We start from the raw sequence: 23,537 nt of genomic DNA, 5'->3' as shown, positions 1-23,537 counted from the left end.
GTTGCGAAGGATGGTGACAGCTGGTGGCCTGTAAGTATAAGTCCGTGTGTGTTGGTTTACGGTACACTGAGTGACCTAACGTGCCATCTTCTTTTCTCCGTACCAACACGTCCAGGAATGGAAGTTCGCCGTTTTTCTCCATCTCCATCGTGAACTTGATGTTGGGATGAAGCGAGTTAAGATGCTCAAGAAAAACATTCAGTGACGCAATGCCGTGAGGCCAGATAACAAAGGTGTCGTCTACATATCGCCAAAAACACGTAGGTTTCAAATCCGACGTCTGGAGTGCTCTCTCCTCGAAGTCTTCCATAAAAAGATTAGCCACAATGGGTGACAGGGGACTACCCATTGCGACGCCGTCAGTCTGTTCAAAGTATTGTCCATTAAATAAAAAGTATGTCGAGGTGAGCACATGTTGGAATAAGTCTAAAAGTTCCCCATCCAGCTTCTCGCTAATGAGCAACAACGATTCCTGCAATGGTACTCGAGTAAAAAGTGAGACTACGTCAAAACTCACGAGTATATCTGATGGTGCGAGTCGTAAGTTCTTGAGCCGACGAATAAAGTCTTGTGAGTTACGGATATGATGCTCACACTTTCCTACTAACGGGCTCAATTGCGCTGCCAGATGTTTCGCGAGATTATACGTTGGTGCCCCGATATTACTCACAATAGGCCGTAGTGGCACATTATCCTTGTGAATTTTGGGCAATCCGTATAGCCTGGGAGGTACGGGCGCCTGTGTACGCAGTCTCTTAGCAACCACATCGGAGATCGTGCTGTTTTTGAGGAGCTCCAAAGTTTTTCGCTGAATTTTTGCTGTTGGGTCCTTAGTTAGGGTGCGATATGCAGAGTCGTCCAGAAGCTGGTGCATCTTGCTCAGATACATCGACGTGGAAAGGATAACAGTCGCATTTCCCTTATCCGCCGGTAAAATCACAATATCAGGATCTTCTCGTAGGGATCGAACCACTGACCTCTCTGCAGCTGTTAGATTGTTCTTAGGCACTCGAGCCCGTGTCAGAGCACGGCAAGTCTCCCGCCGGATCTCCTCGGCAAATTCCCTGGGAAGTTTCAGGATACCTTGTTCGACGGCGCTAATGATGTCCAGAACAGGTGGTGTCCTCGGAGTGGGTGCGAAGTTTAATCCTTTCTCCAGGACCGATACAGCCGCGTCAGGCAAAGGTTTGTCCGCTAGATTGTAAACAGTTCGTCTACGAATTTCGTTGTTCTCTTCTGTGGCTTATCTTTTTATGGAAGACTTCGAGGAGAGAGCACTCCAGACGTCGGATTTGAAACCTACGTGTTTCTGGCGATATGTAGACGACACCATAATCCTCGCATCGTCGAGTTCGTACTGGGACAGTGTTATTAAGGAAGCAGTGGAAATACGTAACTCGACGAATCTTGTAAACAGAGACACGGGCTTTCAGCTTAGTACAGCTTGGGATCCAGCACTGGCCATATTGAAGTCGCTTCGAGCAGAGAGGAATACTATTGGTCATGAGACTGACGACGATTCGCCAGCAACATAAATATTCTGTTGACAACGGGAGAATAATCAAGGTGCCTACGTGGACGCGCAGTTTTGCTTGCGGCTTCCGTCAGAGGTCGCTGGGGCGGCCGATGGCAGCGCAGAGTAACAGCGGCAGCCTCCGCGCTTGCGGCCTCCGACAGAGGTCGCTGGGGCGGCCGATGGCAGCGCAGAGCAGCGGCGGCAGCCTCCGCGCGTGCGCCGAAGTATTTGGTTCTTCATCCTGTTGGTGGCGTTACTGTCCTTCCAGCTACTAGCTGATATCGTCGCTTTTGGCCATCGAATTTGGCGCCTCCACGCATGCGCACTTCCTGTCTAAAACTGGCATAAATAGGGGGCCCTGGTCCTGCCTTAGCAGTGTGTTCGTCGCACCTGAAGATGTCGGCCAGTTGTGCTGACGAAATATTGTGGAGTTTGCACTATGACATCCGACGTCTCGCCCGAGAACCATATATACAACATGTCCGTCGGGAAAGCCTCAAGCAACACATCCGATACCTGTACGGGGAGGAGATGGTAAAAGAAGTTAACAGTTTCGATAAACTACGGAATAAGAGGAGCAGACTGCTATGTGCCCTTACGTTTTTATTAAGATTCCGAGATCATCGAGTTATTCCGACGTTCGCTAAGGTGACGCATTTCATAACCTCTGCAGCCGCTAAAAGGATAAAAAATCGAGCAAGCCATGCACTGGTAAGAGAAAGGATTCACCATACTCGGCGAGAACTGGACTTCGTATCCAGAGAGCTCTTCGCACTTCATTTGAAAATTTCGTCAAGACTGTCCGCTGACTCTTGGACGTGGGTTGACAGCGCTACTTGGGCGTTCTCAGACTGGAAACGACAACAACACGCAGCACGTCAAATTGATAAGTTTCATCGCTTCAGAGACCGTTTACCACAAGAAGAGAACAACGAAATTCGTAGACGAACTGTTTACAATCTAGCGGACAAACCTTTGCCTGACGCGGCTGTATCGGTCCTGGAGAAAGGATTAAACTTCGCACCCACTCCGAGGACACCACCTGTTCTGGACATCATTAGCGCCGTCGAACAAGGTATCCTGAAACTTCCCAGGGAATTTGCCGAGGAGATCCGGCGGGAGACTTGCCGTGCTCTGACACGGGCTCGAGTGCCTAAGAACAATCTAACAGCTGCAGAGAGGTCAGTGGTTCGATCCCTACGAGAAGATCCTGATATTGTGATTTTACCGGCGGATAAGGGAAATGCGACTGTTATCCTTTCCACGTCGATGTATCTGAGCAAGATGCACCAGCTTCTGGACGACTCTGCATATCGCACCCTAACTAAGGACCCAACAGCAAAAATTCAGCGAAAAACTTTGGAGCTCCTCAAAAACAGCACGATCTCCGATGTGGTTGCTAAGAGACTGCGTACACAGGCGCCCGTACCTCCCAGGCTATACGGATTGCCCAAAATTCACAAGGATAATGTGCCACTACGGCCTATTGTGAGTAATATCGGGGCACCAACGTATAATCTCGCGAAACATCTGGCAGCGCAATTGAGCCCGTTAGTAGGAAAGTGTGAGCATCATATCCGTAACTCACAAGACTTTATTCGTCGGCTCAAGAACTTACGACTCGCACCATCAGATATACTCGTGAGTTTTGACGTAGTCTCACTTTTTACTCGAGTACCATTGCAGGAATCGTTGTTGCTCATTAGCGAGAAGCTGGATGGGGAACTTTTAGACTTATTCCAACATGTGCTCACCTCGACATACTTTTTATTTAATGGACAATACTTTGAACAGACTGACGGCGTCGCAATGGGTAGTCCCCTGTCACCCATTGTGGCTAATCTTTTTATGGAAGACTTCGAGGAGAGAGCACTCCAGACGTCGGATTTGAAACCTACGTGTTTTTGGCGATATGTAGACGACACCTTTGTTATCTGGCCTCACGGCATTGCGTCACTGAATGTTTTTCTTGAGCATCTTAACTCGCTTCATCCCAACATCAAGTTCACGATGGAGATGGAGAAAAACGGCGAACTTCCATTCCTGGACGTGTTGGTACGGAGAAAAGAAGATGGCACGTTAGGTCACTCAGTGTACCGTAAACCAACACACACGGACTTATACTTACAGGCCACCAGCTGTCACCATCCTTCGCAACGAAGTGGCGTACTGAGGACGTTGGTCCACAGAGCACGAGCCATATCAGACTCAGACAGCTTATCCAATGAGCTACTCCATCTGCGCACCGTTTTCCAACAAAATGGATATTCCGAACGGGAGATTCGCCGAGCCTTACAACCGAAGCGGGTTACCCAACGTGAGGAAGTGGAAGAAGGCGAAGAACAAAGGGGAATGGTCATCTTGCCATACATCGGCGGTGTCTCTTCAAAAATAGGAAGATTATTGAAGAGGCATGAAGTTAAATGTGTTTTTCGTCCGCCGGCAAAACTCAGAGCTCTCTTGGGCTCATCTAAGGACAGCCTTGGCCTAAGAAAACCCGGTGTTTACGAGATTCCTTGCAGCTGCGGCATGTCGTACATCGGACAAACTTGTCGCACTGTAGAAGAGAGATGCACTGAACACCGACGCTACACTCGTCTGGAGCAACCAGAAAAGTCTGCAGTGGCCGAGCATTGTCTCAGTACAGGCCATTCTATGAATTATCAACGTACCATAATCCTCGCATCGACGAGTTCGTACTGGGACAGTGTTATTAAGGAAGCAGTGGAAATACGTAACTCGACGAATCTTGTAAACAGAGACACGGGCTTTCAGCTTAGTACAGCTTGGGATCCAGCACTGGCCATATTGAAGTCGCTTCGAGCAGAGAGGAATACTATTGGTCATGAGACTGACGACGATTCGCCAGCAACATAAATATTCTGTTGACAACGGGAGAATAATCAAGGTGCCTACGTGGACGCGCAGTTTTGCTTGCGGCTTCCGTCAGAGGTCGCTGGGGCGGCCGATGGCAGCGCAGAGTAACAGCGGCAGCCTCCGCGCTTGCGGCCTCCGACAGAGGTCGCTGGGGCGGCCGATGGCAGCGCAGAGCAGCGGCGGCAGCCTCCGCGCGTGCGCCGAAGTATTTGGTCCTTCATCCTGTTGGTGGCGTTACTGTTCCTCCAGCTACTAGCTGATATCGTCGCTTTTGGCCATCGAATTTGGCGCCTCCACGCATGCGCACTTCCTGTCTAAAACTGGCATAAATAGGGGGCCCTGGTCCTGCCTTAGCAGTGTGTTCGTCGCACCTGAAGATGTCGGCCAGTTGTGCTGACGAAATATTGTGGAGTTTGCACTATGACATCCGACGTCTCGCCCGAGAACCATATATACAACATGTCCGTCGGGAAAGCCTCAAGCAACACATCCGATACCTGTACGGGGAGGAGATGGTAAAAGAAGTTAACAGTTTCGATAAACTACGGAATAAGAGGAGCAGACTGCTATGTGCCCTTACGTTTTTATTAAGATTCCGAGATCATCGAGTTATTCCGACGTTCGCTAAGGTGACGCATTTCATAACCTCTGCAGCCGCTAAAAGGATAAAAAATCGAGCAAGCCATGCACTGGTAAGAGAAAGGATTCACCATACTCGGCGAGAACTGGACTTCGTATCCAGAGAGCTCTTCGCACTTCATTTGAAAATTTCGTCAAGACTGTCCGCTGACTCTTGGACGTGGGTTGACAGCGCTACTTGGGCGTTCTCAGACTGGAAACGACAACAACACGCAGCACGTCAAATTGATAAGTTTCATCGCTTCAGAGACCGTTTACCACAAGAAGAGAACAACGAAATTCGTAGACGAACTGTTTACAATCTAGCGGACAAACCTTTGCCTGACGCGGCTGTATCGGTCCTGGAGAAAGGATTAAACTTCGCACCCACTCCGAGGACACCACCTGTTCTGGACATCATTAGCGCCGTCGAACAAGGTATCCTGAAACTTCCCAGGGAATTTGCCGAGGAGATCCGGCGGGAGACTTGCCGTGCTCTGACACGGGCTCGAGTGCCTAAGAACAATCTAACAGCTGCAGAGAGGTCAGTGGTTCGATCCCTACGAGAAGATCCTGATATTGTGATTTTACCGGCGGATAAGGGAAATGCGACTGTTATCCTTTCCACGTCGATGTATCTGAGCAAGATGCACCAGCTTCTGGACGACTCTGCATATCGCACCCTAACTAAGGACCCAACAGCAAAAATTCAGCGAAAAACTTTGGAGCTCCTCAAAAACAGCACGATCTCCGATGTGGTTGCTAAGAGACTGCGTACACAGGCGCCCGTACCTCCCAGGCTATACGGATTGCCCAAAATTCACAAGGATAATGTGCCACTACGGCCTATTGTGAGTAATATCGGGGCACCAACGTATAATCTCGCGAAACATCTGGCAGCGCAATTGAGCCCGTTAGTAGGAAAGTGTGAGCATCATATCCGTAACTCACAAGACTTTATTCGTCGGCTCAAGAACTTACGACTCGCACCATCAGATATACTCGTGAGTTTTGACGTAGTCTCACTTTTTACTCGAGTACCATTGCAGGAATCGTTGTTGCTCATTAGCGAGAAGCTGGATGGGGAACTTTTAGACTTATTCCAACATGTGCTCACCTCGACATACTTTTTATTTAATGGACAATACTTTGAACAGACTGACGGCGTCGCAATGGGTAGTCCCCTGTCACCCATTGTGGCTAATCTTTTTATGGAAGACTTCGAGGAGAGAGCACTCCAGACGTCGGATTTGAAACCTACGTGTTTTTGGCGATATGTAGACGACACCTTTGTTATCTGGCCTCACGGCATTGCGTCACTGAATGTTTTTCTTGAGCATCTTAACTCGCTTCATCCCAACATCAAGTTCACGATGGAGATGGAGAAAAACGGCGAACTTCCATTCCTGGACGTGTTGGTACGGAGAAAAGAAGATGGCACGTTAGGTCACTCAGTGTACCGTAAACCAACACACACGGACTTATACTTACAGGCCACCAGCTGTCACCATCCTTCGCAACGAAGTGGCGTACTGAGGACGTTGGTCCACAGAGCACGAGCCATATCAGACTCAGACAGCTTATCCAATGAGCTACTCCATCTGCGCACCGTTTTCCAACAAAATGGATATTCCGAACGGGAGATTCGCCGAGCCTTACAACCGAAGCGGGTTACCCAACGTGAGGAAGTGGAAGAAGGCGAAGAACAAAGGGGAATGGTCATCTTGCCATACATCGGCGGTGTCTCTTCAAAAATAGGAAGATTATTGAAGAGGCATGAAGTTAAATGTGTTTTTCGTCCGCCGGCAAAACTCAGAGCTCTCTTGGGCTCATCTAAGGACAGCCTTGGCCTAAGAAAACCCGGTGTTTACGAGATTCCTTGCAGCTGCGGCATGTCGTACATCGGACAAACTTGTCGCACTGTAGAAGAGAGATGCACTGAACACCGACGCTACACTCGTCTGGAGCAACCAGAAAAGTCTGCAGTGGCCGAGCATTGTCTCAGTACAGGCCATTCTATGAATTATCAACGTACCATAATCCTCGCATCGACGAGTTCGTACTGGGACAGTGTTATTAAGGAAGCAGTGGAAATACGTAACTCGACGAATCTTGTAAACAGAGACACGGGCTTTCAGCTTAGTACAGCTTGGGATCCAGCACTGGCCATATTGAAGTCGCTTCGAGCAGAGAGGAATACTATTGGTCATGAGACTGACGACGATTCGCCAGCAACATAAATATTCTGTTGACAACGGGAGAATAATCAAGGTGCCTACGTGGACGCGCAGTTTTGCTTGCGGCTTCCGTCAGAGGTCGCTGGGGCGGCCGATGGCAGCGCAGAGTAACAGCGGCAGCCTCCGCGCTTGCGGCCTCCGACAGAGGTCGCTGGGGCGGCCGATGGCAGCGCAGAGCAGCGGCGGCAGCCTCCGCGCGTGCGCCGAAGTATTTGGTTCTTCATCCTGTTGGTGGCGTTACTGTCCTTCCAGCTACTAGCTGATATCGTCGCTTTTGGCCATCGAATTTGGCGCCTCCACGCATGCGCACTTCCTGTCTAAAACTGGCATAAATAGGGGGCCCTGGTCCTGCCTTAGCAGTGTGTTCGTCGCACCTGAAGATGTCGGCCAGTTGTGCTGACGAAATATTGTGGAGTTTGCACTATGTCATCCGACGTCTCGCCCGAGAACCATATATACAAAAAAATCATAAAACAAGAAAATATTATGGTAGTAGAAGCAGCAAACATAAATATAATTGCAGCCTGTTTTAAACCGCACACAAATGCTGTAGAAACAATTGACGAAATAGTCACACTCTTCAAACAATGCGACAGCAAACCCACCATTATTGCAGGCGATCTCAACTGCGAATAGTCACGGAGAACTATAAAGCAAGACTAGTCATTGAAACCCTAGAAGTAGATGGTTTCACTTCTATGCCACAATGGGAAAAGCACCATTGATATCGCATTAACAGGAGGAGAAATAAAAGGAAGTATTCAACCAATATGACATGACTCCATCACTCCTATACGAAAGCACATTCCAATGAAGATAAAAATAAATAACGTCGCGTTACCACCAGCAAGAAAGACCCACCAAATCACACAAAGAAAAATAGATAAAGAAAAATTAACAAACCAGCAAGAACAAATAACACAAATAGAAACTTTAATAGAGGAAAGAACCCTTGAAAAAGCAACATACCAAATAGAAGACCTCCTAAAAAATTCACTGATGCAAACAAATCCAAAAACAAGGACGGTAAAAAGATGGTTCGATGCTGAATGCGACAGCAAAAGGAACGCTGTTCTAAGAATGCTCCACAGATTAAGAAACCAGCATGACGAGGAAACATGCAAACTATATGCAGAAGAGAGGAGAATCTACAAAAAACTAATAAAAGATAATAAAAGAGAATACATAGAAAGAGTGGCAAAAAGAGAAGCGTATGAAGCACAGAAAGACCCATACATAGCAGCAAGACCAGCAAGATTGGCTCATACACCAAATATAGACATGAAGGAATGGGAAGACCACCTCTGTAAGATACTTAACAAACGAGGAATCAAAACACTTCCGAAGAAAAAGAAACAACATCAAACAAAGGAAAAAGACAATGTATGGGAACCTCTAAATGAAGAAGTTGTAAAAGAAGTAATAAAAACACCGAAGAACAAGAAAGCAGCAGGACCCGATAATATATATAATGAACATGTTAAAGATGCGAAAGAGGCTCTCCAACGCGAATGGATCAAACTATTCAACATTTGCCTGGAACTTGGAAGAATTCCGACCCAATGGAGGCACTCGATAATAAAAGTTCTCTGCAAAGATAGAGGAGACCCAACGGGCAGAAACAAGTACAGAGGCATAGTCCTGGAAAATTCTCAGTTCAAGATGTTTTCAAAGATAACTACACAAAAAATCAAAGCCTGTGTGGAGAGTCACCTCTAAGAACGACAAATGGGCTTCAGATCTGTAAGATCAACACCTACGGCAGTCATGCATCTTCTAAATAACATCGACAAAGCGCTACAAAAGAAACAAATATTCTACACAGTGTTCATAGACTTTACCAAAGCCTTTGATCTACTGGAAAGAGATATCATATTCAGGAAACTGGAAAACACAATGGGAGAAGATAGCGTATGGGCAAGAATAATCAAGTCAGTCCTCGAATACAACTTAGTCACAATATCAGACAACCTCTCTTTTTCGAACCTCATTCTGCAATCGAACGGAGTCTTACAGGGTGACCCAATGAGCCCTTTGCTGTACATTCTTGCCACTGAAGAAGTACTGCGAATTGGAGAAAATGAAGTAGATGTATACATATATGCATACGCTGACAACATAGCCGTAGGATCTAGAGATATACAGAAGCTGCAGAAAATCATTAAGAAAGTAGATAAATGGTGCAGTGAACACAAGCTACACATAAACATAACATCGACAGAAATGGTGACTGTCAGAAAAGGAGGCAAAACACCCAAGAATGCGGAAATCAACATCAGAGGACGAAAAAAAAAATCTCATCAGACTTTAAATATCTAGGGGTGACATTGCAACCAACAGCCAAATGCTTCACGAAACATACAACACAACGTGCAGCCCAAGCAATAATAGCAATACAGGACATCAAAAACATCCCGCCTACTCAGTCTAAAAACGGCCATGAAATAATTCAACGCAAAAATCTATGCAATATGGCCTGTGGGATGGATGTTATATGCGACCACCTGACGGAAAAAAATCTAGAAACAGTAGAAAAGATAAAATCTACTTATCTAAAAAGTACACTAGGTCTCTCAAAGACAACAAGATCTAAACTAGTGTACCTGCTAGCGAGAGAGACATTCCTAATTGAAGACATCAAACTTCGATATATGATGCCACACACCAGGGCTTCCAGAAATCAACTGATGATCGTGGAGGATAAACGAGAAAAAGTATGGCCAAGAGTTCTATGGCACCGAAGCAATAACGAACCGTTCATGGACAGCACCAAACTTCGAACAGCGGAATGTCGTAACTAGATTGTATATTTACGGCTTTCACCATCTAATTTGCAAAAACATAACTTATCACGACCCAACCACAATATGTGTGTGTGAACCACAATGGAGCCTGTGAACGATATCACATACAACTGTGAAGTAAAAGAGTGAAATCTATAAATGAATAAGCAAAAATGTAAAATGTAAATGTGAATGTAAAGTGTTAAGCAAAGTAACTGTATGTCGCCATTTGGCTGCAATTTTATTAAATACATAAAAGCAGGTCAATGCAACACCGCCCACGTCCAAAATTGCTACAGAGTGGCTCCAGCAACACTCTTCTGAGTTTAAACACTTGCCAGACATGGACATTATTGAGCATATCTGGGATGCCTTGCTATATGCTGTTCAGAAGAAATCTCCACCCCCTCGTACTCTTACGGATTTATGGGCACCCCTACAGGTTTCATGGTGTCAGTTCCCCCAAGCACTACTTCAGACATTAGTCGAGTCCATGTCACGTCGTGTTGTGGCACTTCAGCGTGCTCGCGGAGCCCTACGCAGTATTTGGTATTAGGCACTTGTACCAGTTTCTTTGGCTCTTGAGTGTATAATGTAGTGTAAATGGTTTAGAAAATATGAGGATTAGGGAAAACAAATTGAAAAGTAACCGCAAAAAAAATACAATGTACACCGTTTTTCGCGCAATAAGTTCTTAATCCGCCTTTGCTAATGCCTAAATGTTTCAGGAAGAAAAGTATTTTCGTGATTTTCTGAAGAAATGGCATTGTTGGGGGCAGCCTACCTAAATGTAACTAAATATTTAGGAAATTTTATTTTCACTCATTGAAAAAAATTTAGGATGTTGGTTGTAAGCAGTAAAGCCCTTCCAGTGTGTAAAATATTACTTAATCGATGTGCCTGCTTGTAGATGCTTTCTAAATAGTGCCTTTCTGACAGTCTTCCCTCATTTACTTCAAATTAAAAAAGAAGAGCAAATGCACCTTATCTCCACCCGAAAGCTCACAGATCGTTCACTGCCTGCTACTTCTGCCTAAATTGCGAAATATCCCGTTGCAAAGATGGGCGTTGCTAACTGCATGTAGTCAATGGAGGGGCACTGACAGATAAACTTCATCATCAAATACTTACTGAATGCAAATATTTTAAAAATTTTGCTACTGAAGTTGGATGAGAAACTTTCTAAGAAATCTTTCATTTATGACCAAAGCAGGAACTTATTATTGCTGATTTCACACACGGAATAATCTACACCGTCACTGACATCGACGGCGAAAGCTTTATAAGGTTGTTACTTTCAACTTAATATGTGCTACGTAATTACATTCTGGCAAAGGCTGTCCTTTTCCAAGAAAAAAAATAGTGTCAAAACGATATGAAGTGTTAGTTTGCGAACTTTGGTAGCCATACTGTTCAGTACATGTATTCCAATATAAATTCTTATCTAAGAAGACCTGTAAATTCATAAGAACCGGCAACTTCAATACGTGAATGCTAGCAAGGGGAACAGTCTACACTTGATAATACTCCATTAAATTTAGCGTAGAAACGTTCCTTTTTCTGTATCTCGGTCTTCAATAGAAATGAAACATATAAGCAAAAAAGTTAAACTATTATGAATAATACCCAGCTGCACTGCTCTGTAAATTGTTTATAGCTTATATCATTCACGATGAGCCCATTGCGGCATATTGCCATCACCAGGTGCTCTGTAAATACATAAGTAAGAGATGATCTTTGTATAATGGTCTGTAATTATGATCTGAAAAGCTGTAATACATCATTAGGTGTTTTTACCTTATATGTAACATCGTTGCTCTCATATCCTGTTCTTTTTAGAACCATTATTTTGTCCTAGCGTACACTGAGATGTATATCGGATTTTAATTGGTTTCTATGTATGCTACTTTTCTGACAGCTTGGATGACAGAGGATCAGCGATATTACATGTTTGCACAGATACCATTATAAACAAGTGATGAGTGAAATTCAGTTATTTTTATCATTTTTATAGGTTAGGTTTCAATTATGTTTTTTAATGGAGTTTGTTTTAGTTTTATTTGTGATTTTTGTTTCACATTTTTAATTTTTTCGTAATAATTTTGTTATCGTCTATAATTTTCGTTGGTGTTATGTCTTTGTTTTATTCTCTTCATGCTGTTATCGCTGTTACTATGGACATGTGTTATTTATCGCCTCTGATTTATTACTTTACCCGTTTTCCTAATTTATAACGTGAATAAAGTTTTCTATGTATTTTTTGTGCTTTCGGTGGGTTTGTTCATTTAGTAAAATTGTAGAGTTGGTATATGCATATGAATATATCTTTATTTCCTCAAGAATGTTCATGAATAGTCCCTTCTGCATAATGTGGAGGATTTATCGTGCTTCGTACAGTGTATACCAAGAATAAAGGAATAATTCCAAAAAGGACAGGACATGACAGCAATGATGTTACATGTAAGGCAAAAACACCTAACGATTTATTATAGCTCTTCCTGCTCGTAATTACATACTATTATTGAAACGTGGTACTTACGGAAAGGCAGGATTCGGTGTGGATGGGGCCTTACTCAGTTAACGTTGGTTGCTCAGTTTTTGTTCTTCTTTTTTTTTTTTTTAAATCACGTACACTTTATTTGGAACCAATTGCAAATGAGGTTGTTAATAAGGAACAATTATCAAATCTGACTGTTAAGACACAACGTCTAATAAAAAATTCTTAAGCAAGTTTCACTCACAGCTGAAGGCCTTATTGACCAGAAATTCAAATTATTTGTCAGCTGAAAGCCCCAATAACAATAACTCAAAAATACAATTTAACGGCTGAAGGCCTGGATATCAAATTCTTAAAAACAGTTAAACTTCTCCAAGAGATACTAAAATATTTTTTTAAAGAAAACAATCATCACAATCTGATCAAACCAAGAGAGAAGTGGGCCTCAGACAGTGCTCCAAGGATCGGCCTGGGAAAGTCCCTCAACGTCGTAACTGATAAGACAGGCAACCAAGAGTTGTATTCACTTAACTGGATGGCAACTCAAACTAGTGACAGTTTAAACGCAGACCAACACTCTCGCAAAATCTGCCTAACGCCTGATAACCAATAGATCGATGGAATAACCCAGTCAAGGAGGAACCGGCGGACAGCACTGCGTCTTTAGAATCCGGTGTTTAGAAAGTCCAGAAGCAGAAGGAAGCACTACGACCAAAGCAGTCCAAAAGAAACATAATATCCGAACCACAATCAAGGAGGCTGTGGAACTACACGCCTTACCGGACAGCAGTGGCAAAGAGAGGAAAGGTACACTGTCGCGAAAATACGCTAACCTCCAGGGTAGGTAACTGGGGCGTTAGCAGCCACTATGCAGAAAAATACCGCTGGTTGAACTTCACCAATAATAACACAAGGAATTCAAATGATTAATAATAAGAAGTGTAGGACGGCTAGCTAATTTCGCCGACTCCAAACACTCCACTCGTTGCTCTTCGTCTCAGCGACCCTGCGAGCAGCAACGTTCGAACAAATGGCGTGATCTCAAAGTAGTGGAGGTTCCACTACTGGGTTAATAGGGTCATAGGGTCAGGTAACCCAGTTACCGTTATGATGTAAATCATAATTAACATTATCCATCTTTCACGACCAAATTTTTATTCACATACGGGTTTTCACTCCGGTACTTGCGATATTGCTGATATTGCCGTGGTCAAATACAGAGAATTATAACTTTAACAACGCCTTATGCCCATAAAATCAAATATCAGCAATACTGCAATTTTTATTACTGTTTCGAAAGACATACACTGTTTTTTTCTCATCGAAATGGTAATCATCGTTGAAGAAGCAACTGGGGGGAGAATACCTTAAAATGTTACAAATACAACACAATCCATTTTGCGCAATGTAGAAACTCTGCAGCAAAATTTGTGAAATTTTAAGTCTGAAGAACTTGTCATTGCTCTAGTACTTGAGAGAAGGTGTTTAATATGATATTTGTTAGTAATCATTATTAGATCAGATGTGGCTTGAATTCAAAGATATACAGTAGTATTGGCAACAACTGAGAGATTTATACCAAGTAAATTAACAAACGACGCAGCTGATCCTCCTTGGTACACAAAACGGGTCAGAACATTGTTGCAGAAACAACGAGAAAAACGTTCCAAATTTATACGGACGCAAAACCTCCAATATTGGTTATCTTTTACAAAAACTCGAAATTTAGCGCCTACTTCGATGAGAGATGCTTGTAATAGTTTCCACATCCTAACTTTGTATCGAAAGCTGGCAGAAAATCCAAAGATATTCTGGTTGTATGTAAAGTATGCTAGAGGCAAGACACAATCAATGCCTTCTCTGTGCGATAGGAATGGAAATGCTATCGAAGACAGTGCTGCCAAAGCAGAGTTACTAAACACAGCCTTCCGAAATACCTTCATCAAAGAAGACAAAGTAAATGTTCCAGAATTCGAAACAAGAACAGCTGCCAACATGAGTTACGTAGAAGTAGATACCCTTGGAGCAGTGAAGCAACTTAAATCACTTAACAAAAGCAAGCCTTCTGGTCCAGGCTGTATACCAGTCAGGTTCCTTTCAGAGTATGCTGATGCATTAGCTCCATACTTAAGTCGTATACGTTCGTTCGCTCGACGAAGGATCTGTACACAAAGACTGGAAAGTTGTACAGGCCACACCAATATTCAAGAAATGTAGTAGGAGTAGTTCACAAAATTACAGGTCCATATCATTAATGTCGATATGCGGCAGGATTTTAGAACATATATTGTGTTCAAACATTATGAATTACCTCGAAGAAAACGGTCTATTGACACATGGTCAATACGGATTTAGAAGACATCGTTCTTGTGAAACACAACTAGCTCTTTACTCAAACGAGGTGTTGAGTGCTATTGATAAGGGATTTCAAATTGATTCTGTGTTTCTAGATTTCCAGAAGGCTTTTAACACTGTACGACACAAGCGCCTTGTAGTGAAATTGCGTGCTTATGGAATATCGTCTCAGTTATGTGACTGGATTCATGGTTTCATGGCAGAGAGGTCACACTTCGTAGTAATTGACGGAAAGTCCTTGAGTAAAACAGAAGTGATTTCTGATAGTGTTATAGGCGCTTTGCTGATCCTTACCTATATAAAGGCGATTTAGGAGGCAACCTGAGCAGCCATCTTAGGTTGTTAGCAGATGACGCTGTCATTTATCGACTAGTAAAGTTATCAGAAGATCAAAAGGAATTCCAAAACTATTTAGAAAAGATATCTATATGGTACAAAATTTGTCAATTGACTCTCAATAACGAAAAGTGTGAGGCTATACTCATGTGTCCTAAAAGGAATCCGTTGAACTTCGGTTACACTATAAATCGGTCAATGGAATATAAAAGCCGTAAATTCAGTTAAATATCCAGAAATTACAATTGCGAACAACTTAAATTGGAAGGGTCACACAAAAAATGATGGGGGGAGGGGGGGGGGGGGGAAATAGCCAAAGACTGCGTTTTATTGGCAGGACACTTATAGTATGTAACAGATCTACTAAAGAGACTGCCTACATTATGCTTATTCATCCTCTTTTAAAATACTCCTGCGCGGTGTGGGATCCTTACCAGATAGGATTGACGGTGTACGTCGAGAATGTTCAAAGAAGGGCAGCATGTTTTGTATTATCGCGAATTGGGGAAGAGAGTGTCACTGAAATGATACAGGATTTGAGGTGGACATCATTAAAACAAAGGCGTTCTTCGTTGCGGCGGGATCTTCTCACGAAATTTCAATTACCAACTTTCTCCTCAGAATATGAAAAAATCTGGTTGACGCCGACCTACATAGGGAGAAACGATCACTACAATAAGAGAGTGTCACTGAAATGATACAGGATTTGAGGTGGACATCATTAAAACAAAGGCGTTCTTCGTTGCGGCGGGATCTTCTCACGAAATTTCAATTACCAACTTTCTCCTCAGAATATGAAAAAATCTGGTTGACGCCGACCTACATAGGGAGAAACGATCACTACAATAAAGTAAGGGAAATGAGAGCTCGCACGAAAAGATATAGGTGTTCGTTAGTTCCGCGTGCTGTACAATATTGGAATAATAGAGAATTGTTGTGAAGGGGTTCGATAAACCCTCCGCCAGGCACTTAAATGTGATTTGCAGAGTATCCATATAGATGCAGATGTAATGATGACTTGAAATATCACACTAAAACGAAATGTAGTATCGATAGTTTCCTTCTCCAACTAAAGACCAAATTATTTGTGTGGCAACAAAATAATGGGACTATTACTGTAAAACATTTTATTTCAAAAACATAGATGTTTGGTTACCGTAACCCTTATCATATTCCCCTCCTCTATCCCTACAACGCTCCATGCGAATTTTCCATTGATGGATACAGTGACGGGAGTATTCCTCTGTGAATTCCTTGATTTCGTGTGTCGTTTTCCTTTTACTGCTTTAACGGACTGACATCTTGTTCCTTTTAATGCAGATTAGACCTCGGGGAATAGATAAAAGTCACATGGTACTAGGTCAGGTGAATAAGGGGCGCGGTCTAACACAGGAATTCTGTATTTCGCTAGAAACCTCTTAACAGACATTGTGGTATGAGATGATGTGGTCTCCTGATGCAGAAACCAAGATCCCTTCTTTCTCAGTTCGGATCTTTTTTTTATTTTTCACGGAGTCGAGCAAAAAAATCCCTGTAGTAACGCTGATTAATAGTTTAACCTTCAGGAATCCAGTGAAGATACACGATTCTATGAATATCGAAAAAAGACATCACCATCTCTATAATCTTTATTTGCTCATTCGAGTTTCTCTTGCTGTCGGTGAAATGAGCCGCTTCCAATGCATGGACTGGCGTTTAGTTTCTGGATCATAAGTGAAAAATCAAGATTCGTCACATATTATCAATCATTCCAAGAAATCGGGATCAATTTTGGTGGTATTCGAAGTGTCAATACAAACATTTTCACGAGCTTCTTTTCGCTCGATCGTGAGAATTTTCAGCACTAGTTTCCCACACACTTTTCTTATGTTAAATTGGTTATATAAAATTCGTCTTACGGATTCTTTGTCAATCCCTACGGTATCAGTAATCGATCTATTACTCAAGCGACGGTCAGATCGAATCAGATGACCTAATTTTTCAGTATTGTCATCCGTTTTCTATGCTGAAGGGCATCCCGGGACAGAATCATCTTCAGCGTCTTCTAACAAGGGAACCTCCCCATCGCACCCCCCTCAGATTTAGTTATAAGTTGGCACAGTGGACAGGCCTTGAAAAACTGAACACTGATCACTTGAGAAAACAGGAAGAAGTTGTGTGGAACTATGAAAAAAATAAAATATACAAACTGAGTAGTCCATGCGCAAGATAAGCAACATCAAGGATAATGTGAGCTTAGGAGCGCCGTGGTCATGTGGTTAGCGTGAGCAGCCGCGGAATGAGAGGTCCTTGGTTCAAGTCTTCCCTCGAGTGAGAAGTTAACTTTTTTTATTTTCAGACAATTATTTTGCCAAGCTGCATAGGTACACAGAGCAGTATTGTTTACGTGATCGTGTGTCAATTATCAAAGTTTAGGTACTCACACATAATCAACTTTGTTCTCCAAAATTCCAGGACATATTCAGATTTGCTAGGATATATGCAGGATTTGACGGTCTACACACGGAAAAATTTGAAAACGTTAAAAACATATGTTTTGACAGAGCACAGGGAAAACTGTGCGACTGTGAAACTGTTGTATACATTTGTTGCAGTTAATGTGACAAACTCTTATGTTTTCATCATTTTTTTGGGAGTGATTATCACATCCACAAGAAAACCTAAATCGGGCAAGGTAGAAGAATCTTTTTACCAATTCGCCAAGTGTACAAGTTAGGTGGGTCTACAACATATTCCTGTCATGCGACGCACATGTCGTCACCAGTGTCGTATAGAATATATCAGACGTGTTTTCCTGTGGAGGAATCTGTTGACCTATGGCCTTGCGATCAAATGTTTTCGGTTCCCATTGGAGAGGCACGTCCTTTCGTCTACTAATCGCACGGTTTTGCGGTGCGGTCGCAAAAAACAGACACTAAACTTATACAGTGAACAGAGACGTCAATGAACGAACGGACAGATCATAACTTTGCGAAAATAAAGTAAATATACTTTTCACTTGAGGAGGATTTGAACCAAGGACGTCTCATTCCGCAGCTGCTCACGCTAACCACGGGACCACGGCGCTCCTGAGCTCACATTGTCCTTGATGTTGCATATCTTGCGCATGAACTACTCAGTTTGTATATTTTGTTTATTTTTTATTTTTTTTATAGTTCCACACAACTTCTTCCTGTTTTCTCGATTGATCTGTGTTCAGTTTTTCAAGGCCTATCCACTGTGCCAACTTTAAACTAAATCTGAGGGGGGCGCGATAGGGAGGTTCCCTTGTAAGCCATCTCGGAAACGCTTCAATCACTCAAGAACTCCCGTACGTGATAAACAGTCTTCGCTATACAATTCTTTTAGCAACAGATGGTTTTCAGTAGCTTTCCAAGTATCATGTGGAATTTCACCACAGTTCTTTGCTCAGTTATTCACTTATCATTTTTCCTGTCACAGTGATTTGTCTACAGACACCAGACATGCCGCATTCGACTGGGAAGACTTCACGCTTCGCAGCTATTGGTCGTCCTCTTTCTCGTTTCGTTACTTTCTCTATGACAGCATCAGCCCCATTATTTTCTAGCCACACCTGGCATGAAAATTTCGGTGTTCTTCACATTAAGGAGTTTTTGAATTCTATGGGCTGAAATTAAATGTAGCTCACACATTCGTAGAAGATTTTCTCGTGGTATTCCAAAGCGGCAATGTATTTTTTGTTTTAGGGTGGCAGAAATAGCCGGTGCGGTGAGTGGAGTCATCCTTATGTTCGGAGGCGTTACTTTCTGCTGCATCAAGTGTTGCAGGACCAGAAGACGAGGCAAGTACTTATTCTGCCAGTCACGTGCAAAACTACAGCACTTTCCAGAGTCCCATCTCTGTGCTTGGCAGGTACGGTACTAGTGGGTAGTGAGTTTCCTACGGTCTTTTCAGTGCGTTAGAATCCCCCTGTGACCTGGTTGTCGCTGCGGCTTCCATTACGCGACTTCTGATCGGAGCGTCTGTACTCGAGTGTGATTGGCGGACAGAGGTCGGTTCGCGTATCACGGAACGGAAGGCAAAAGAGGGATCCACAGCACGCTTGGCTCCTTATGCCTTAGCAACAAGTACGAGGTGCTACCCAGTGTCGATAATACTTCTAAGTCCGTCCTGTTGGACCAGAAGACAACCCAGTCCACACAAGTGCAGCTGTTGGGTATATTAGGTACTCACTGGATGCTCCAACGTTAGATGGTTATTGGTGTCCCTCAGGGAAATAGCAGACAGGGCGGGAAAGAATACCAGTGTGCATACGGTATAGCCCATTAAATTTCGGGCATGCAGCCGCGCAAATAAAATTTCCTCTACTGATATTTCGGTCGCGTATCGTCCGGCCATCCTCAGCGTGAGTCACAAGACTGAAGGACAAGATGCCAAGTGCGGCCTTACATGCTCCACCGCGCCGGTACTGCGCATGCGGATCACAGATGCTGGTCGGCGGCAACGAAATACGCTTATACATACATGCGCCGCCTGTGGCGGTGACACAGTGACGACTTCTCTCTAGTTTAATTACCCCACGGGTCGGATTCCATGCTTTGTCCAAATTAAAACCATTATCTCTATTTATTAAATTATTAGCTAATCTAATCTCTACAGCTTCCTTGAAGACAGATTCCCAAAAGGAAGAGGTGGATGTTAAAATCTTCACATCATGGCAATTCATGGAATACACTGTATCAATACAATGTTCGGCCACAGCTGACTTGTCTGGCTGTAATAAGCGTGTGTATCTTCGATGCTCCACACATCTCTCATGAACGGTGCGTGTTGTTTGACCTATGCACGACTTTTCACAATTTCCGAAAGGAAGCTGATACACACCCGCTTTACGAAGCTGTAAATCTACTTTCACGGAGCCGAGTAAAGCTACAATCTTCTTGGGGGGGCCGGAAGATCATCTCAACACAGTGTTTCTCAAGAATACTGCCTATCTTCGAGGAAGGAGCACCCACATAGGGCAAAAATCCACTAGATCTGAAGGAATTTCTATCTTCTTCCCCATCACATGCGCGCAGTCTAGGTTTTGCATTGGATGCTCTACGAATTTGTTACAGAGAAAATCCATTCGATTTAAAAATTCTCTTGAGGTATGGCCGGCCGGGGTGGCCGAGCGGTTCTAGGCGCTACAGTCTGGAACCGAACGACCGCTACGGTCGCAGGTTCGAATCCTGCCTCGGGCATGGATGCGTGTGATGTTCTTAGGTTAGTTAGGTTTAATTAGTTCTAAGTTCTAGGCGACTGATGACCTCAGAGGTTAAGTCGCATAGTCCTCAGAGCCATTTGAACCATTTTGTACGCCTTCGCCACAGGCGGCGCATGTGTAAGCGTATTTCTTTGCCGCCGAACAGCATCTGTGACCCGCATACGCAGTACCGCCGTGGTGGAGTATATAAGGCCGCGCTTGGCATTTTGTCGTCAGTCTTGTGACTCACTCTGAGGATGGCCGGACGATATGGGGCCGAAATACCAGTAGAGGAAATCTTATTTGCGCGGCTGCATGCCCGAAATTTAATGGACTATTCATTGCGCCTCGAGAAGTTGAAAATTCACATGCATACGATATGTTTGCCGTGGTTTTCGCCAGAGTCGTGGAAGAGGCTCTGCTGGAATCTGTAGAGTAGTGCCACATGTCGGCACGAATGACGCCTGCCGCAGGGTTCTGAGGAGGCCATTCTCGTTTCCTTTCGCCAGATGCCTGGTTTGATGAAGGCAATTAGCATCGCACGTGGGGTGCAGGCAAAGCTCACTAGCTGTAGCATCGCATGCAGGGTCGATCGCCCTCTTCTGCTTCGGAGCAGAGTGGAATGTCTAAACCAGAGGCTCAAACAATCCTGCGACGACATCGGAAGCGAATTTCTCGATCTCCACTATCGGCTGAATAACTGTCGAGTTCCTCTAAATAGGGAAAGCGTGCACTATACGCAGGAAGCGGTTGCTGGGTTTGTGCAGTATGTGTGGCAAGCAGAAATGGTTTTTATAGGCCAGAGCAACCCCAACCCTTTGGAATATGAAACAAATTGCCTGCTAAATTCGAAGATACATCAGCCACAATGTTCTGAGAAAATGCTCGTCGTTGCAGATCAGACATATCAGTAAACTGCAGGAGCATTCAAGGAAACTTCCTAGAATTAGTATCGCTTATTGAAGATTATAAGCCGGCCGCTGTGGCTGAGCGGTTCTAGTCGCTTCAGTCCAGAATCGTGCTGCTCCTACGGTCGTGGGTTCGAATCCTGCCTCGGGCATGGATGTGTGTGATGTCCTTAGGTTAGTTAGGTTTAAGTAGTTCTAAGTCTAGGAACTGATGACCTCGGATTTTAAGTCCCATAGTGCTTAGAGCCGTTTGAATTTTTGAAGATTATAACGCCCAGATATTACTAGGAACAGAAAATTGGTTGAAACCGGAAGAGAAGAGCAGCGAAATTGTAAGGCTATGTTAGTCGCCGATGGTGGCACCTTATATATTGCAGTAAATAATTCGATAATATCATTAATAACTTTCCTGATCATGCCGTTGTAATAGGGGCTGACTTCAATTCGGCAGGTGTAGATTGGTAGAGGCATGCTATCAAAAATAGTGCCAGAGATGTGTTTCCGTGTGACATTATTGTGAATATCTTGTCCGAAAATTACTTCGAGCAGACAATTAGAGAACCAACTCATGAAGATATCGTCTTTAACCTTCTAGTAACAAACAGACTTGAACTTATCGAATCACCAAGCATGGAGGAAGGTATCAGTGATGACAAGGGCTGTGATAGCAACTAGGAGTATTAAGAATGCCTGGAAAATGCTTTCACTTGGAAATAGTGACAGGATACAAATTGCAGAGTATCTGAGTAATCAACGTCAACTATTCAATGCTGAGGACGAAGATGTGGATCACAAATGGAAGTAGTTCACAAGCATCGTTCAACACGCCTTGACTGAGCAAACTCTTAAAGGATGAAAAAAACACCGCTATTTAATAGCCATGTCAAAAAGAAGATTCAAGAAAAATCAAAAGCTAACCGACAAACAAAAGCTGAACGAAGGGAAAATGAGCATAAGGAGAGCTAGGACACGAGCGTTCAGAAACCTTGAAAGTAAAATTTTGTTAACCGAACTGACTAAAAACCGTAAAGGTTTTGGTCTTATGTAAAATCGCTAATCAGTTACAAATCAACTATTCAGCCACTGTGGTCGTACCGGCACCGTAATGGAAGATAGCAAAGAGAGAAGACCTAAATACTGTGAATTTTGTCACCGCTGAAGATCGTAATACGGAGGGTGAAAGCCATCGTGTGAACGTTCAAATGGCAGATATTGAGAAAACTAATTGCGTAACAGAAAAGCAACTACCATCGCTTTTGTAGTGGAATGGCATCAGGATCATACAAAGCTACTGCGAAAGAAATTGCTCCTCTCCTAGCAGTAATTTATCGTAGATCGCTTGAGCAACGAAGGGTACCTGGCGACAGGAAGAATGCGCAGGTTACTCACGTTTTTAAGAAGAGTCATACACATAATTACACATACACATACACATAATCAGAGGCCTGTCTCGTTGACGTCAGTCTCGAAACATGTTTTATGTTTAAGAATTGTGACGTTAACGCCGAGTTCCGTGACTTCAGGAAGGACTTTGGCCCCGTCCCACAGTGTCGTTTAGCGAAAAAAAAATACGAGCTTACCGAGAGGCGAACTTCTTTTCGGATAGAACTTTATAGGTCGCACTTAACGGAACAAGATCGACAATGTAAAAGAAATTTCCTGAGTAGCACAGAGAGGTGTGATAGGACCGTTACTGTTTACATGGTATGTGAATGATGGAGTTAGGAAAGCGCCGCAAGCTCTTTAAGACTCTTTGCAGATGATGCAATTCTCTATAAGAAAGTAGCAACGCCAGAAGACAGCGTCTATTTGTAGAACGACCGGACGAGGATTGGTGAGTGCTACAGGCTCTTGCAGGTGACCCTGAACGTAAATGAATATAAGACCAGAATGAAAAATGGCGATTTGTCCTGGGCAAATTATGAATGTAAAGGAAGGGAAATAGCTTTCCGACTTATCTGGCAGCTTCAAAGACATTTAAATCAAAACATCTTGACATAATCTCCATTTTTTTTTACTTTTTAGTACTAGTACCCACGTCACGTAAAATAATGCATCGTGTCAAGTAGAGTAACACGATACGTGATGTATTATGTCGTATAACACAACACATGCCATCATGTCATGCTTACTATGGATGGCGAATCTTCAGGATTTTGGGCACAGGATCAAGGGCTTTGGCATATAAATTGCGAGATGCAGGT

The 23,537-nt window shown here is 43.5% G+C and overlaps 1 long non-coding RNA gene across 1 annotated transcript in view; it reads left to right on the top strand.

The window, feature by feature from the left end:
* Positions 1–19,021, top strand: part of LOC126484257 (uncharacterized) — a 52,470-nt gene extending 33,449 nt beyond the window's left edge. Inside the window, exon 3 of the long non-coding RNA XR_007587830.1 lies at positions 18,927–19,021. This is a non-coding gene — a long non-coding RNA (uncharacterized LOC126484257). The remainder of the gene's footprint in view (positions 1–18,926) is intronic.
* The last annotated feature ends 4,516 nt before the right edge of the window (positions 19,022–23,537 follow it).

This window comes from Schistocerca serialis, chromosome 6 (genome assembly GCF_023864345.2).
Source record: "Schistocerca serialis cubense isolate TAMUIC-IGC-003099 chromosome 6, iqSchSeri2.2, whole genome shotgun sequence".
In the NCBI taxonomy this organism is placed as follows: Eukaryota; Metazoa; Arthropoda; class Insecta; order Orthoptera; family Acrididae; genus Schistocerca; species Schistocerca serialis.
This window is presented reverse-complemented; position numbering and strand designations above follow the sequence as displayed.